The sequence below is a fragment of the Liolophura sinensis genome, chromosome 11 (genome assembly GCF_032854445.1).
Source record: "Liolophura sinensis isolate JHLJ2023 chromosome 11, CUHK_Ljap_v2, whole genome shotgun sequence".
Taxonomy (NCBI): domain Eukaryota; kingdom Metazoa; phylum Mollusca; class Polyplacophora; order Chitonida; family Chitonidae; genus Liolophura; species Liolophura sinensis.
This window is the reverse complement of record NC_088305.1, coordinates 12,141,481-12,161,069: the sequence shown is the minus strand read 5'-3', so window position 1 is coordinate 12,161,069 and position 19,589 is coordinate 12,141,481.

Below are 19,589 nucleotides of genomic sequence, written 5' to 3'. Positions count from 1 at the left end.
GCATATTTCCTTTGGTTACAAAACGTTGTAGTTCCATGACATACGTAGTTTCCCTAAACTTTAACCCTTGAATGTCTTACTCGATGTTTAGGCTTTTAAACCTTCGATAGCAAACACCCTGCTGGATGGATGCAAAGATGTAGTAAATTATCGGATTTCACGGGATAGTAAGTATGTCATATCACGTGCAAAGAAAATGTGAGAAATAAAATTTAAAAAACAACAATACTCAGTTATTCATTATTTGTTCATTCAGTTGCCGATTTTAGAAAGACACGATATTTAAAAAGTAATGCTCTGGGAAAAGGGAAACCTGACTCATGCCCATATGTACAAGGGGACAATACTCTGTATTTGCAACGTATTTTGTTATGTTAAAGAAGGGTATAGCCAGCAAACGTTAATAGATCAGAGCTTCTGAAGGACTACAGCATAGAGAGTAAAACCATAGCAGCGACGAAAAGGTGATAGTTGGCAAATGGTCAAGTGAAACCGGTGAAATCCGGTCTTTCAATTTATGTCATTTAGGATTTTAGTCTTAATGCTCATGTAAATTCTCCGATGACAAAAGTACTGCATGACTGTCCAAGACTGTCAGGTCCTTGACCAGTTAATTCACGTGTTCGAATCCCGCTCTCGCTGTTTCGGCTACCATTTGACGTCAAGAGGCTTGTCGGGTGGTCTACTCCGTGCATTCTGGTTTAACCCAGCCGTAAACCTGACCGAAATCATGGAAGTGAAACATTCCTGAGTACGGTGTTAAGCACTGATCAATCAACCAACAATCTAATACTGAACAGCAATTATCCTACTCTCTAATATATTGAAAAGTTCACGTGTGGAAAACAATCGACTAATCAGAATTCACTAGTGTCTCGGTTTTAAACGGCAGAACTTGAATATCCATATTTTATATGTCTCACCGGTAAGATGAATCTATACGTCGAAACAGACATTTGTATATCAGCCGTCAGCTAAGATGGACGTTCCAGGTCAATAATAGCAAGGTCAGTTCCCAAAACGGCGTTAACACAAACTATTAGAAAGTGTATAAAGTACGGAAATAGGACGGAATTATGTAAAGAGAGGCCGTCAACAACTGTTGTCCGTGATGTTGCGGAAGACCCAGGGTATATTCTAGGTGATTGAGTGAAATCCGTGTTCAAACCGTGTAGCATGATAGAATACAAAGTTGTTGAAAATAAAATGTGTATCTCAGTTGCGCTTTGATTGCGACTGTTCATATATCTAATGTGGCGATCTAATTCAACACGATGAATATACGTCCCCTAGCCCTGGGTGAAATCAGACACAACATGAAGCAGAGTGCAAGAGATTCTGGACGCTTTGTCCATATTTACTCACAAGATAATTATACTCATTGTAAAACAATGGATAGAATTAAAGACGTACTGCACAGAGTGTAAGAGCAGAGCAGCGACGACAGTGTGACATCTGGCAATTGGTCACACGTATTCGGTGAAATACGGCCTCTTGTTTGACGAGGGCGTTTGATCGAACAACCTTGATGCACAATTTTTTTTGCGGTAATAACCTGTGACGTAGATTGAAAATTATTACCATAACACACAGTATATACGAAGTGCTACAAGAAGAGATATGTACATGCCATATGCAGGACCCTTCGGTATATTGCTGCCCGAGCAATGATAATTTACACTGTGAAATTTGAAACTTTCCCTATTGTACAGTCTGCGAGAGAAGAAACCGTTTTGGTCTTTGTATAAATATAGGGCCCAGATAAGATGTACTACTCGGAGAGCCTGTGATACAGGAGTTGCTCCTGAACGTGTCTTTGGATTTCTTGGCCAGGTCACAGACGTTCATCTGAGCAAATGCATCATGAATATCGGAGTCCCGAAAGTGACATATCAAATCCTTATATAGTCAATCTCAAAATACATCTTTGAACAATATACCTAACTTCCGGGTTGTACAGTGGTTTAGCTAAACTGGTGTTGATTTGGTGGTCATCTTAGCAACACTTTTGATACGTTTTGATGGTGAAAAACTTTGAATCCCAAAGCCTTAAATAGATATATTTCCACAAAAAAATATTTAAAGACAACAAATTTAATAAAATATTGAGAAGTCGACGATAATATTTAATTATTTGTTATGTTTAGTATATTGTCACTCCGACGGCTTCCTTAAAATGTGGAGATATCACATAGGCAAAAGGGACACGAGAGAAAACTTCCAAAACAAATTATGTGTAGAGCAGTAAATCTGCAAAATTAATGGTTAAAGTGAGGTATAGCGACTAGCAAAAGTGACACAAATAAGAAATTTGGATGTTTATGTTATAGCCGTCTTTGATGACGTTTCTGAATCGGAACACAAAAAAGTCCAGTGTAGTTTGGAGTGAAGTGTTAGTACATTAGCTTGAGAATACCATACCGTTTATATAAGAACGAGCCCTGGACTTCATACTGTGGAAGTGAAACCTTCATCCAAAGTTATTGCGTTCCCGTTTCCCAGGGTTCACCTCAGGTCTAACAAGCAATAGTAAAAAGGCCTCATTTTGGAACAACTACCGTTGCCCTATTGCAAAAAATGCAGGCGTCAACTGAGCGTGCACACTTAAAAATTCTAAGCGTCTCACTGAAGAACTATACGCTATTAAACCCATTCCATATTAGGATATATCTACTTGTTATTTCTCCACTCTCTATATTACGATTCCTCACACGGATTTAATAGACATAATTACGTTAACGTCAAAGGCAACAAAGCCTTTTTCAATTCCAGTACATACAAGGGTTGCCATTTTTGGGAGGTTTCCAATGTTCATTGAGTTGCTGGAATTCCTCATAGACACCATTTGTGTGAAATTAAGGGAATCTATATATGAAAGAGTATAGGTATTCCGATGGGTGCAAACCGTGCCCCGCTTTTGACCGACCTACACCTGTTCTCATATGAATTCAACTATATGCAGATACTCTTAAGGAGTAATGTTCCCCAGCCCCGATCTTTCTCATTCACTAAGCAATATATTGCTTAGTTTCAATTTTGACATTGTAAAATTATCCTTACAGATAAGCAATATACCGAATGGTCCGAATGGTCCTGCATATGGCGTGAACATATCTCGCCTTGAAGCATTCGTTGGATCCTACATTTTGTGTGACGATTTCATGCAACGTCAAAGGTTTTTAATGCACAAATCCGTTAAACGCCTTCATTCCAAGTTTCTTAAGTTTTACAATGAGTATAATTCCCTGGTAGGTAATTATGGACATAGTGTACGGACTCTTTGGCGCTGTGCTTCATGATTGTCTCTAATTCCGCTTCACCCGGTGCTAGGGACGATGTATTCATCGTGTTGAATTAGACTGTCACTTTGGATATATGAACAGTTGCAATCAAAGAGCAACTGAAATACATATTTTATTATCGACTACTTATATTCTAGTCGCCTAAAACATACCTTGTGTCTTTCCTACATCATTGAAAACTGCTCCTCTTTGTATAATTCCGTCCTATTTTCATACTTTATATACTTTCTTAGTTGTTAGGTAGCTTGTGTTAAACGTCGTTTTGGGAATTGCGATTACTGACCCGGAATGTCCATATTGGTTGACGTATACGGACGTCTGTTTCGACGCTTAGATTCATGTAAGACACGACGAAAAGCCACTCATCCTCCATCATCAGTTTAAACCATGCTGCACAGCAGCATTGAGAAAAGGTCCGGGGAGCCTCCGTGACCGAGGGGATTAGCAAGCCAGCGCGGCACATTAACCCAGGAGCCTCACACCAATGCGGTCGCAGTGAGTTCAGCTCATGGTGGCTTCCTCTCCGACCGTACGTGGGATGGTTTGCAGCGCATGGTCGGGGTTTCCCCCGGGGTTTGCCCGTTTTCCTCCCACCATAATGCTGGCCTCCATCATGCAAGCGAGTACGGCGTAAAACACCAATCAAATAAATAAATGAAGTCCGCTTAGATGACTTTCTTGGTATGCACATCACAGTTTGAATCTTAATGAAGTTATGAAACAAAAAAGAAACAACAACGACATTGTGAAAGTCACAGATGTATTACACCGCATTGTAGTTCCTCACGGAAGGATAGCTGTAACACTGTTATTAAAGGTAATTTAACTGGTGTAACCCTGTAATAATGGCTTAGTTGATGTATAACAATAGAAGTCTAATGCCGTTATGCGTTCTTACCTCGATATAATTTCAGGTCCTATTCCTCTTACATTATTTGATGTTATGATCAATGATCTCTCATCAAGAGTTAATTCAAAGTTACTGACCGTCTATTTGCAGACGGCATGAGTATTTACCATTGGACGTTAATTTGAAAGTAGTTGTTTTTAATAGGCACTTAAATGTGTATGTGTAAATGGTGCATCCAATGGGGCTTATGTTTCTAATATACGAAACCAGGTATGTCCCTTCAACAAGGAAATATTTGAAGACCCTTACAAATGTTTCGTGCTAATCGGATTTTTGAAATTGTTCTATGTCCCTTCAAATTTGGCCTGATCGAAACATATGAGAATGTTTAATAACTTTCTGTCTGCATTCATATATATGAAACGGTTGGTGTTCTCTTTTCCTACTAATTTTCTCGCGGTTTTCGAGTGACAATTTCGTAATATAGTGCTTCCGGTAAAACAAATTGGGGAAATTGTGTCCTTCGCTAAAATTATGGTCAATTTTATAATGACATGCAATTGTCTGCCGCCGCTGCTTTCATTTCACTAACAATTCTTTCTGGAGAATGCCCTTTACATGTAGGCCTACGTTGATTTACATATTGCATGACTACATGTATATGATTAACAGGCGAGAGAATCTGTACACCAAAGATTACTAGGATATATATATATATATTATATATATATATATATATATATATATATATATATATATATATGTTATGTATTCTTGGGGTTTTACGTCGAACTTAACAATTGTTTAGTCATATAACGGCGAGGAGTCATTAGGTGTGTGCACACATACTGTGTCTTCTTTGGGCAAGGCGAGTCCATGCAGCCAAAGTGCTACCGCCACTGAAGCATAATGCCGAAGACACCAAACGTGACAAGCCACCCAGTCACCTTATACTGACACCGGGCCAACGATTCCTGTTTCATTGCCCTAAACTTTCAATGCTGAGTGTCAAGCGAGACAGCAACTAGTGCCATTCTTAAATGCTTTGGAACAGTACCCCCAAAAAGGGGTATTTTGTGTATGATTTCTCCAAATAACAGCGACAGTCTGTCCAAAAATGTCTTCAGTAGTTACACTTTGTTTCTGAGTAATTAATCACCGCTAAAATCAATTTCATCGTAAAGATTTTCCCCATATCTCCCTTTTTCTGCCGTCTACTTACTTTTCTGTCTTTACCCAGGCGGCTATACCGCACGGCTACCTCAAAAAATTAGTCTTCGTCTGACACCTTGCCTCCTGTGCAATTCAGCGAGTAGAACTGGGCAGCCCACATCCATGAGCCAACAGTACTCGTCAGCCTACATGCACGAGGGGAACGGAAGTACATCCACTAGGAGAACGGACATCCATCAGGACGACAGTGTAGTGCGCATTACCACACATATGGCGCGAAATGTAAAGTAGTGGGATATAGTTACACATTTGTGTTCACTAAAAAGACATACGGATTATATCACTGTATATCTCATACCATTAGCTTAAATTTTATTTACTACAGGGCTTCCCCAAATAATCGAACTATCGACGATAGATGATGAATAAGACAAGGTATTCTATACCATAAGGATAAAACAGCCCACGGCCTCTCCAAAACCGTTGTCCCGACATGGGGTTCGTAGGCCTAGAGAACTATACAATATACAGGTACTTGGTATCGGGTGCAGGAGGGTGATTTTTCCCCCGGCATCTATATAAAATGTGCCTAATTTACCTTCATATAGGTATTAAGTACAACATTAATGAGGAGGACGGTGGCTAATTTAACTTCCTGCAGGTATAGAGTACAACATCTATGAGGAGGTCGGTGAACAATTTATCTTCCTGCAGGTATCAGGTACAACATCCACGAGGTGGACGGTGGCTAACTTACCTTCCTACTGGCATAAGGTACAACATCCACGAGAAGGACAGTGACTAATTTACCTTTCTGCAGGGGTAAAGAACAACATCCATGAGGAGGACGTTAACTAATTCACATTTCTGAAGGTGTGAAGTACAACATCCATGAGGCGGACGGTGGCTAAATTACCTTTCTGCAGGTGTACAGTACAACATCCACAAGGAGGACGGTGGCTAATTTACCTTTCTGCAGGTGTGAAGTACAACATCCATGAGGAGGACGGTGACTAATTTACCTTTCTGCAGGTGTAAAGTACAACATCCATAAGAAAGACGGTGGCTAACTCACCTTTCTGCAGGTGTAAAGTACAACATCCATGAGGATGACTGTGGCTAATTTACCTTTCTGCAGGTGTAAAGTACAACATCCACAAGGAGGACAGTGGCTAATTTACCTTTCTGTAGGTGTGAAGTACAACATCCATGAGGAGGACGGTGGCTAATTTACCTTTCTTCAGGTGTAAAGTACAACATTTATGAGGAGGACGGTAGCTAATTTACCTTTCTACAGGTGTAAAGTACAACATCCACGGGGAAGACGGTGGTTAATTTACCTTTCTGCAGGTGTAAAGTACAACATCCTCGAAGAGGACGGTGGCTAATTTACCTTTCTTCAGGTATAAAGTACAACATTTATGAGGAGAACGGTAGCTAATTTACCTTTCTACAGGTCTAAAGTACAACATCCACGAGGAAGACGGTGAATAATTTACCTTTCTCCATGTGTTAAAATATAAAATCCATGAGGAGGAAGGTGGCTAATTTACCTTACTGCAGTTGTAAAGTACAACATCCATGAGAAGGACGGTGGTTAATTTCCCCTTCTTTAGGTGTAAAATACAACATCCACGAGGAGGACGCTGATTAATTTACCTTTATGCAGGTGTAAAGTACAACATCCATAAGGAAGACGGTGGCTAATTCATCTTTCTGCAGGTGTAAAGTACAACATCCATGAGGAGGACTGTGGCTAATTTACCTTTCTGCAGGTGTAAAGTACAACATCCACGAGGAGGACAGTGGCGTATTTACCTTTCTGCAGGTGTAAAGTACAACATCCACGAGGAGGACAGTGGCGTATTCACCTTTCTGCAGGTGTAAAGTACAACATAAATGAGGAGGACGGTGGCTAATTTACCTTTCTTCAGGTATAAAGTACAACATTTATGAGGAGAACGGTAGCTAATTTACCTTTCTACAGGTGTAGAGTACAACATCCACAAGGAAGACGGTGGCTAATTTTCCTTTCTGCAGGTGTAAAATACAATGTCAACGAAAAGGACGGTGGCTAGTTCACTTTTCTGCAGGTGTGAAGTACAACATCCATGAGAAGGACGGTGAAAAATTTACCTTTCTGCAGGTGTGAAATACAACATCCATGGGGAGGGCGGTGGCTAATTTACCTTCCTGCAGATGTGAAATCAAACATCCATGAGGACGACGGGGTCTAATTTAACTTCCTGCAGGTATAGAGTACAACATCCATGAGGAGGACAGTGACTAATTTACCTTCCTGCAGGTATCAGGTACAACATCCACGAGGTGGACGGTGACTAATTTATCTTCCTACGGGTATGAGGTACAACATCCACGAGGAGGACGGTGAATAATTTACCTTTCAGCAGGTATAGAGTACAACATCTATAAAGAGGACGCTGGCTAATTTACCTTTCTGCAGGTGTAAAGTAAAACATCCATGAGGAGGAGGGTGACTAATTTACCTTTCTGCAGGTGTAAAGTACAACATCCATGGAAAAAACGGTGACTAATTTACCTTTCTGCAGGTGTGAAGTACAACATCCATGAGGAGGACGCTGAATAATTTACCTTTCTGCAGGTGTGAAGTACAACATCCATGAGAAGGAGGGTGGCTAATTTACATTTCTGCAGGTGTGAAGTACAACATCCATGAGAAGGACGGTAAGTAATTTACATTTCTGCAGGTATTAAGTACAACATCCAAGAGGAAGACGGTGGTTTACTCACCTTTCTGCAGGTGTAAAGTACAACATTCATGAGGAGAACAGTGGCTAATTTACCTTTCTGCAGGTGTAAAGTACAACATCCATGAGGAAAACGGTAGCTAATTTACCTTTCTGCAGGTGTAAAGTACAACATCCATAAAGAGGACCATGACTACTTTACCTTTCTAAAGTACAACATCCATGAGGAGAACGGTGGCTAATTTACCTTTCTGCAGGTGTAAAGTACAACATCCATGAAGAGGACGGTGGCTAGTTTACCTTTCTAAAAGTGTAAAGTACAACATCCACGAGAAAGACGGTGGCTAATTTACCTTTCTGCAGGTGTAAAGTACAACATCCATGAAGAGGACGGTGGCTAGTTTACCTTTCTAAAGGTGTAAAGTACAACATCAACAAGGAGGACGGTGAATAAATTACCTTTCTGCAGGTGTGAAATACAACATCCATGAGGAGGGTGGTGGCTAATTTACCTATCTGCAAATGTGAAGTAAAACATCCATGAGGACGATAGTGGCTAATTTACCTTTTTCGCGGGTGAACAACATCCACGACAAAGGCGGTGAATGATTTACTTTTGTGCAGGTGTAAAATACAACATCAGTGTGAAGGACGGTAGCTAATTTACCTTTCCGCAGTTGTGAAGTACAACATCCATGATGAGGACGGTGGCTAATTCACCTTTCTTCAAGGGGTAAAGTACAACATCCATGAGGAGGACGGTGGCTAATTTACCTCTCTGCAGGCGTAAAGTACAACATCCACGAGGAGGACGGTAGCTAGTTTACCTTTCTGCAGGTATCAGGTACAACTTCCACGGGGAGGACGGTGGCTAATTTACCTTCCTTCCTGCAGGTATAAAGTACTATATCCACGAGGAGGACGATGGCTAATTTACCTTCCTGCAGGTATAAAGTACAACATCAACGAGGCGGACGGTGGCTAATTTATCTCCTTGTACGTATAAGGAACAGCATCCAGGACGAGGAATCCTGCAGGTATAATGTACAACATCCATGAGGAGGACGGTGGTTAATTTACCTTTCTGCAGGTATAAGCTACAACATTCAGAAAGAGGACGGTGGCTGATTTACCTCCTTGTACGTATAAGGTACAACATCCACGAAGAGGGCGGTGGCTAATTTACCTCCGTGGAGGTATACGGTACAACATGAACGAGGCGGACGGTCGCTAATTTATCTTCTTGTACGTATAATTTCCAACATCCACGAGGAGGACGGCGGCTAGTTTACCTTTCTATATGTATAAAGTACAGCATCCACGAGGCGGACAGTGGCTAATTTACCTCCTTGTACCTAATCGGTACAGCTTCCACGAGGAGAACGGTGGCTAGTTTACCTTCCTGCAGGTATATAGTACAACATCTACGAGAAGGACGGTGGCTAATTTACCTTCCTGAAGGTACAAAGTACAACATTCACTAGGAGAACGGTGGCTAATTTATATCCTTATACGTATAAGGTACAGCCCCCACGAGGAGGAAGGTGGCTAATTTACCTCCTTATACGTATAAGGTACAACAACCACAAGGCGGGCGGTGGCTAATTGAACCTCCTGAAGGTATAAGGTATAACATCCATGAGGAGAACGGTGACTAGTTTATCTTCCTGCGGGTATAAGGTACAACATCCACGAGGAGGACGGTGGCTAATTTACTTTTCAGCAGGGATAAGGTACAATATCCATTAAAAGGATGGTGGGTAATTTACCTTCCTGCAGGTATAAAATACAACATCCACGAGGCAGAAGGTGGCTAATTTACCTCATTGTACGTATAAAATACAGCATCGTCGAGCAGGACGGTGGCTAATTTACCTCCTTATATGTAAAAGGTACAACATCCACGAGGCAGACGGTGGCTAATTTCCCCTCCTGCAAGTATAAGGTACAACAACCATGTGGAGGACGGTGGTTAGTTTACCTTTCTGCAGGTATAAGGTACAACATCCTCGACGAGGACGGTGGCTAATTTACCTTCCTGCAGGTATAAATTACAATATCCACGAGGCGAACGTTGGCTAATTTACCTTCTTGTACGTATAAGGCACAACATCCACAAGGAGGACATTGGCTAATTTACCTTCCTGCAGGTATTAGGTACAACATCCATGTGGAGGACGGTGACTAGTTTACCTTCCTGCAGGTATAAGGTATAACATCCACGAGGAAGACGGTGACTAGTTTACCTTCCTGCAGGTATAAGGTACAACATCCACGAGGAGGACGGTGATTAGTTTACCTTCCTGCAGGTATAAGGTACAACATCCACGAGTAGGACGGTGACTAGTTTACCTTCCTGCAGGTATAAGGTACAACATCCACGAGTAGGACGGTGACTAGTTTACCTTCCTGCAGGTATAAGGTACAACATCCACGAGGAGGACGGTGACTAGTTTTCCTTCCTGCAGATATAAGGTACAACATCCACAAGGAGGACATTGGCTAATTTACCTTCCTGCAGGTATAAGGTACAACATCCACGAGAAGGACAGTGACTAGTTTACCTTCCTGCAGGTATAAGGTACAACATCCACGAGTAGGACGGTGACTAGTTTACCTTCCTGCAGGTATAAGGTACAACATCCACGAGGAGGACGGTGACTAGTTTTCCTTCCTGCAGATATAAGGTACAACATCCACAAGGAGGACATTGGCTAATTTACCTTCCTGCAGGTATTAGGTACAACATCCATGAGGAGGACGGTGACTAATTTACCTTTCTGCAGGTATAAAGTACAACATCCACGAGGAGGACGGTGACTAGTTTACCTTCCTGCAGGTATAAGGTACAACATCCATGAGGAGGACGGTGACTAACTTACCTTTCTGCAGGTATAAAGTACAACATCCATGAGGAGGATGGTGACTAATTTACCATTCTGCAGGTGTAAAGTACAACATCCATGAGGAGGACGGTGGCTAATTTACCTTTCTGCAGGTGTGAAGTACAACATCCACGAGGAGGACGGTGACTAATTTACCTTTCTGCAGATGTGAAGTACAACATCCATGAGGAGGACGGTGACTAATTTACCTTTCTGCAGGTGTGAATTACAACATCCACGAGGAAGACGGTGGCTAATTTACCTTTCTGCAGGTATGAAGTACAACATCCATGAGGAGAACGGTGACTAATTTACCTCTCTGCAGGTGTAAAATACAACATCCACGAGGAGAACGGTGACTAATTTACCTTCCTGCAGGTATAAAGTACAACATCCATGAGGAGGACGTTGGCTAGTTTACTTTCCTAAAGGTATAAAGTACAACATCCATGAGGAGGACGATGACTAATTTACCTTTCTGCAGGTGTAAAGTACAACATCCATGAGGAGGATGGTGACTAATTTACCATTCTGCAGGTGTAGAGTACAAGATCCATGAGGAGGACGAAGGCTAATTTACCTTTCTGCAGGCGTAAAGTACAACATCCATGAGAAGGACGGTGGCTAATTTACCTTTCTGCAGGTGTGAAGTACAACATCCACGAGGAGGACGGTGACTAATTTACCTTTCTGCAGGTGTAAAGTACAACATCCACGAGGAGAACGGTGACTAATTTACCTTCCTGCAGGTATAAAGTACAACATCCACGAGGAGGACAGTGACTGATTTACCTTTCTGCAGGTGTAAAGTACAACATCCATGAGGAGGACGTTGGCTAGTTTACTTTCCTATAGGTATAAAGTACAACATCCACGAGGAGGACGGTGGCTAATTTACCTTCCCACAGGTATTAGGAACAACATCCACGAGGAGGACGGTGGGTAATTTACCTTCCTGCAGGTGTAAAGTACAACATCCACGAGGAGGACAGTGGCTAATTTACCTTCCTCCAGGTATCAGGAACAACATCCACGAGGAGGACGGTGGATGCTTTACCTTCATATAGTTATAAAGTTCAACATCCACGAGAAGGACGGTGGCTAAATTACCTGCCTATAGGTATCAGGTAGAACCTCCACGAGGAGGACGGTGGCTAATTTACCTTCCTGCAAGTATAAAGTACAAAATCCACGAGGAGGACGCTTGCTAATTTACCTTTCTCCAGGTATCAGAAACAACATCCACGAGGAGGACGGTGGTTGCTTTACCTTCCTATAGGTATATAGTATAACATCCACGGGGAGGACGGTGACTAATTTATGTTCCTATAGGCATAAGGTACAACAACCACGAAGCGGACGGTGACTAATTTATGTTACTGCAGGTATAAAGTACAACATCCACGAGGCTATAGCTATAAAGTACAACATCCACGAGGAGGACAGCTAATTTATCTTCCTATAGGTATAAAGTACAACATCCACGAGGAGGACGGTGGCTAATTTACATCCATATAGGTATAAAGTACAACATCCACGAGGAGGACGTTAGCTACTTTACCTTCCTATAGCTATAAAGTACAACATCCACGAGAAAGACGGTTGCTAGTTTACCTTCCTATAGATATCAGGTAGAATCTCCACGAGGAGAACGGTGGCTACTTTACCTTACTGCAGGTATGAGGTACAACATCCATGAGGAGGACGGTAGCTAATTTAAATTCCTGCCGGTATAAGGTACAACATCCACGAGGAGGACGGTAGCTAATTTACCTTCCTGCAGGTATATGGTACAACATCCACGAGGAGGACGGTGGCTAATTTAACTTCCTACAGGTGTAAAATACAACATCCACGAGGATGACGGCGGCTACTTTACCTTTCTGACGGTGTAAAGAACAACATCAACGAGGAGGACGGTGGCTAATTTACCTCCCTATAGATATAAAGTAAAACATCATCAAGGAGGACGGTGGCTAATTTACCTTCCTATAGGTATAAAATACAACATCCATGAGGAGGACGGTGGCTAATTTACCTCCCTATAGATATAAAGTAAAACATCCACGAGGAGGACGGTGGCTAATTTACCTTACTATAGGTATAAAATACAACATCCATGAAGAGGACGGTGGCTAATTTACCTTCCCTCAGGTGCCAGGTATATCATCCACGAAGAGGACGGTGGCTAATTTAACTTCCTAGAGGTAAAAAGTACAACTTCCCCTAGGAGGACGGTGCCTAATTTACCTTCCTCCAGGCAGCCTATAAAGTACAACATCCATGAGGAGAACAGTGGCTAATTTACCTTCCCACAGGTATCAAGAACAACATCCACGAGGAGGACGGTGGCTAATTTAACTTCCTACAGGTGTAAAGTACAACATCCACGAGGATGACGGCGGCTACTTTACCTTTCTGACGGTGTAAAGAACAACATCAACGAGGAGGACGGTGGCTAATTTACCTCCCTATAGATATAAAGTAAAACATCAACAAGGAGGACGGTGGCTAATTTACCTTCCTATAGGTATAAAATACAACATCCGTGAGGAGGACGGTGGCTAATTTACCTCCCTATAGATATAAAGTAAAACATCCACGAGGAGGACGGTGGCTAATTTACCTTACTATAGGTATAAAATACAACATCCATGAGGAGGACGGTGGCTAATTTACCTTCCCTCAGGTGCCAGGTACATCATCCACGAAGAGGACGGTGGCTAATTTAACTTCCTAGAGGTAAAAAGTGCAACTTCCCCTAGGAGGACGGTGCCTAATTTACCTTCCTCCAGGTAGCCTATAAAGTACAACATCCACGAGGAGGACGGTGGCTAATTTACCTTCCTGCAGGTGTAAAGTACAACATCCACAAGGAGGACGGTGGCTAATTTACCTTCCTATAGGTATAAAGTACAACATCCACGAGGCGGACGGTGACTAATTTATGTTCCTTTAGGTATAAAGTACACAATCCATGAGGAAGACGATGGCTAATTTAACATCCTGCCGGTATAAGGTACAACATTCATGAGGAGGACGGTGGCTAATTTACCTTCCTACAGAAGTAAGTTACAACATCCACAAGGAGGACGGTTGCTAATTTAACTTCCTCCAGGTAAAAGGTACAACATCCACGAGGAGGACGTTGGCTACTTTACCTTCCTGGAGGTGTCAGGTACAACATCCTTGAGGCGGACAGTGGCTAATTTACCTGCCTATAGGTATAAAATACAACATCCATGAGGAGGACGGTGACTAATTTATGTTCCTATAGGTATTAAGTACAACATCCACGAGGAGGACGGTGGCTAATTTACATTCCTGCAGGTATAAAGTATAACATCCATAAAGAGGACGGTGGCTAATTTACCTTCCCTCAGGTGCCAGGTACATCATCCACGAAGAGGACGGTGGCTAATTTAACTTCCTAGAGGTAAAAAGTACAACTTCCCCTAGGAGGACGGTGCCTAATTTACCTTCCTCCAGGTAGCCTATAAAGTACAACATCCACGAGGAGGACGGTGGCTAATTTACCTTCCTGCAGGTGTAAAGTACAACATCCACAAGGAGGACGGTGGCTAATTTACCTTCCTATAGGTATAAAGTACAACATCCACGAGGCGGACGGTGACTAATTTATGTTCCTTTAGGTATAAAGTACAAAATCCATGAGGAGGACGATGGCTAATTTAACATCCTGCCGGTATAAGGTACAACATTCATGAGGAGGACGGTGGCTAATTTACCTTCCTACAGAAGTAAGTTACAACATCCACAAGGAGGACGGTTGCTAATTTAACTTCCTCCAGGTAAAAGGTACAACATCCACGAGGAGGACGTTGGCTACTTTACCTTCCTGGAGGTGTCAGGTACAACATCCTTGAGGCGGACAGTGGCTAATTTACCTGCCTATAGGTATAAAATACAACATCCATGAGGAGGACGGTGACTAATTTATGTTCCTATAGGTATTAAGTACAACATCCACGAGGAGGACGGTGGCTAATTTACATTCCTGCAGGTATAAAGTATAACATCCATAAAGAGGACGGTGTTTAATTGACGTTCCTATAGGTATCAGGTACAAAATCCACGAGGAGGACGGTGACTAATTTACCATCCTTTTTCTCCGCAGATGGGAAAAGCCCAACACGAACGAGGACAAACCGAGTTTGCCTTTCTCTACACGTACGTAGATGAGAAAGTTTTCACAGAGCCTTAGAATATAATCCTCGAATCATCCAATATGAGAAATCCATTGACCACCAATTCCGGACAGTTGAATAAAAAAGTCAACAACCACATTCTAGTTTAAATATATGTATTTTAAGGAGCCCTGTCGCAGTGCCATAACCCACCGCCCATGGAGAGTTTGCCAACAGAAACTCTAATTCAACAAGTTCCTTTCCCTAAAAATGGTTACAGCATTGTATTCATCCGGTTTGCAAAAAACCTTTACAGAAAAACTATTATAAACTGAAGAACGCTTTACTGAGATGTACGGATAAAAGTTGTGTTTCATTACATATGCTGCAGTACCCTAGGCAAGTTTATTAGTGTATTAACTCTCTTGTACATTCTAAGATTCTATACATGTGTAAGTGAAGCAATGAATGGTATGGAGGTGGAATGGAAAATACATTATAGGTGTAGGCTATATGTACACGGCATATAGCCATGATACAATGATAACAATGATATAAAATACACATTGTCAACTCATCAGTCATCTATTATTTACACACACAGCATGCCATTTACGACTCGGTACTGCTGATTAAGCGGTGTGCTCTTAATTGTTCACTTTTTTTAAGTGCCGTGTGTAACGATGGATGTTCAGTTTGACAGCATCTTCGTCTTGCTTCTGGTAAAGATATGTGCAGTTTGTTGGATACAAGCAGTGCGACTACATCCCGAACCAAGGCTTCCTTACATCTCCTACTCCTGACTGTCCCTTCGTACCTACAAAGAAAAAATGTGAACAGAATGCAATCCTGTTAAAGGCTTCCTATTCATTTGTAAAAGACTGAAATCTGGAAATGTATATAGATTACTACTAATTAAACATATATGCCTGCACACTTTTTAACAAATCATGCGCGGAACAAAATTATGAAATTATAATGCTAAATAATTAAACACACATCTACATGTAAATGACTACTTGATGACTGCAATATTCTTAGTTACTTTCCTCCTTTTTTATGGCTTTAGCCTTGTCAAATGTTTATACACATTTGAACTGTCTGTATATAGATAACTTGAAAGCTGGAAAGCCATTCCGATACTACTCCATGCATAACTGGAGCCAAAATAGCCATATCTAATTATACCTAAAAACAAAAACAGACAGATAAAATACAAGGTAAATACAAACCCATCCACATTTAAAATCTTCTTAATTCGCTCGGTTCCTGGTAGCTGGACTAGCTTGTGTACAAATCCAGATGTGGCGGGGCGCCTGAAGCAATGTTTCGCACAAGAATATAATCACACAGTGAAAGATAAGCATGGCCTATTTCCAATGCACATATACAGACAAGGTATACACAAGCATATGCAGATTGTTTCGCATAATTTAATCACGCTCCATGTAAGCAGCAATGAATCCGTCACTTTCTTCTTCACTCTTGGACCAAAATAAGTTGTGACAACAAACAAACAGAACATCCCAGATCTGTACTGTAACAAAAAAACCCTTATAAAACATTAAACAAAAAAAAATTTGAAACATGCATGGAGCAGACCGGGATTACTGGCAACCACCCTACCTACATGTACCTATACGTACCGTTTGTCCCTAAGCTTCAGTTTGAAGAACTTTTTTTCCGCATAGGCTTCGAGATATGTATAAGCCTAAAAGAGAAAATCTTATTAAGTACCATACGCATACCCATTCGCAATAACACCCAGAATGGCCATAATTTACTCACAAAACATTTACAAAATTCCAAAGTCCCGCAGCGTTGTTTTTGGTACGTAAAACATATATAAATATAGTAACAGGGCTTTTTCCATACAAAGGGTATTTTCAGTACATATAAATCAAGCTAAGCGAAAAAGTCAATATCAATTTATAAACAATTTATACACCGAAATCACACTTTTACGTACCAAGTCCAAGACATAACCGAATCCAAAGCCCTTTAGAAATTCCCTTCTCGGATTTGTCAAGAAAATCTCCAGCTCAGAGCTCTCGGACCTAGATAAACACATAATCATGTATACAGTTGTACGAGGAAGGGGTTAGGAGAAGATATCAATATAATACAGTGAAACACTCTAAAACACTCTTTTTAGATACATAATAATATATCCCGGGCGATGAAGTGCATGAGGATCTTCATGAAATCACATGCTACCATCAAGTGTGGCTGTATGATGTGAAACAATACATTAAACTATATGTCATGTAACAAATTAATTATTTGTATCGCAGCAACTATTCTTCAAACAGCAGCGAAATCTTTCGAGTTTGTGTGATATGAATGTACAGTGGTGCTGCACGCCACTATAGAAGAATAGTGAAATACAGAGATGATCATATGTTTAAAACTACTGTATATAGTCAAATACAAGGGTCAATTAAATACACTGTGTCTGTAAATTATAATTTAATTTCTGCCCGGTTTCCTCCCACCATAATGCTGGCCGCCGTCGTATAAGTGAAATATTCTTGAGTACGGCGTAAAACACCAATCAAATAAACAAATCAATGTCACCTGCATGACAACTGCTCCCTTATCCATACCTGTGAAATGACATCAGATACACAAATAAACATATTGGAATCCTGCTCCTCATTGTTGAGTTCCTCGTCCGCAAATGGAATAATCCTGGACATTTGTAAGTCTTCTGACGAAAACCTACAGAAATCAAGACATCACAAAAGTTGTATCTTTCTTGAAAACATACGAGAAATGACTGCAACACTTATCAAAATCGACGGCCACATCGTTACACATTCTAAAGCAAAACGTATTGGAAAGAATGTGTTCAAGACAAAGACCTTAACCCGAAGACATGCAACAATGTTCAGTCATGCCCAGCATTTGTCGCCCCAAGCACCACAATGCAGATATACACGAGTACAATATTCAATTCAGATTTGAAATGCATTTCCTTAATTAGTGTTATGAATTGAGGCACTCTAGGCTGACAGGCCCGTTTCCGCGTGAAGTACCTTGTCGGGTCATACCAACAGAACTTGTTGCTGCCTCGCTTGGCGCTCAGCATTGAGAGGTTAGAGCAAGGAAACAGGACTGTTCCGCCCGATGTCAGTATAATGTGACTGGGTGGTGTGTCACGTTTGGTGTCTTCGGCATGACGTTCCAGTGGCGGCAAACCTTGGCGCCCTACCACAAGAAGACACATTTCATATGCACAACCTAGAAGAACTCCTCGTCGTCATATGACTGAAAAATTGTTCAGTACGACGTTAAACCCCAAGCACTCACTCATTCAATCCGCGTGTAGTAATATTTATTTATTTACTTAGTTGGTGATTTACGCCGTATTCAATAATATTTCACTTACATGACAGCATTATGGCGGGAGGAAACCTGGCAAAGGCCGGGGGAGGGGGGACCCACGACCATCCGCACGTTGCTGGCAGACCTTCCCACATACGGCCGGAGAGGAAGCCAGGATGAGCTGGACTTAATCTCACAGCGACACCGCATTGGTGGGAGGCTTCTGGGTCATTGCGCTGCGCTACGTGTAGTAATAAGGTTATCCTTACTGTGGGAGCTCTTCGTGTAGCTCAGGTGAGGCTATTTTGTCATCTTCTGCTCTACAGGGCACCTGTGTGAGAAACAAAAAACTGCCTTTTTCAGATATCTTGAATTTATTTTAAGATTTCTTGAATTAATTTTCAGATATCTACAATTCATTTCTACATTTCTTAAATAGCAGCCTTGTGTTAATATATAGATCATGTGTTTCACATTTCTGAAAATCCTTTCCAGACATCAAAAATTCTTTTGAACATATCTCGGAATAAAAAACAGGGATGCACATAACCGTAAAAGAGCCACAGAAATTGTGCCAAAATGTACAAAATGCAATAACTGCTCCCTGAGCGGAAACAGAATTAGTGCAGATCTGCTCATGCGTACTGCAAGCCATCATGGATGATCGTGGTGATATAATTAAGGAGCATACATTTTGTTCACATAAATAACCAGACAAATGTAGGGCACCTATCACAAAGAGACTTCCAGATATATCAAATTGACGTCTATTTAAGAAATCTTGAATTCATTTTGTTATATCTGGAAATGCTTTTTGTGATATATGCAGCACGAAATTTATTTTAGATATCTTAAAATGAATTTCAGATGTCTGAAAATGATTTCCAGATATGTCCAAATGAACTCAAGATATCTGGAATGAATTCAAAATGTCTTAAATAAATGCTCTAAGGCCGGAACGGCTTGCCATAGTAAGTAACAGCAAGATATGTCGGAAATTTTGACTTTATACTTCCAGGATAAATAATTATTTAACACCATCAGAGTTTTAGAATTTATCAACAATCCAAATATGACCTAGTCCGATGGCTTATGAAACTACTTTCAATTTTATGCTTTTGGCGTGAAAGTTGACATGTATGGGCAGGTAATCGAATATGTATTTATGGTTTTGC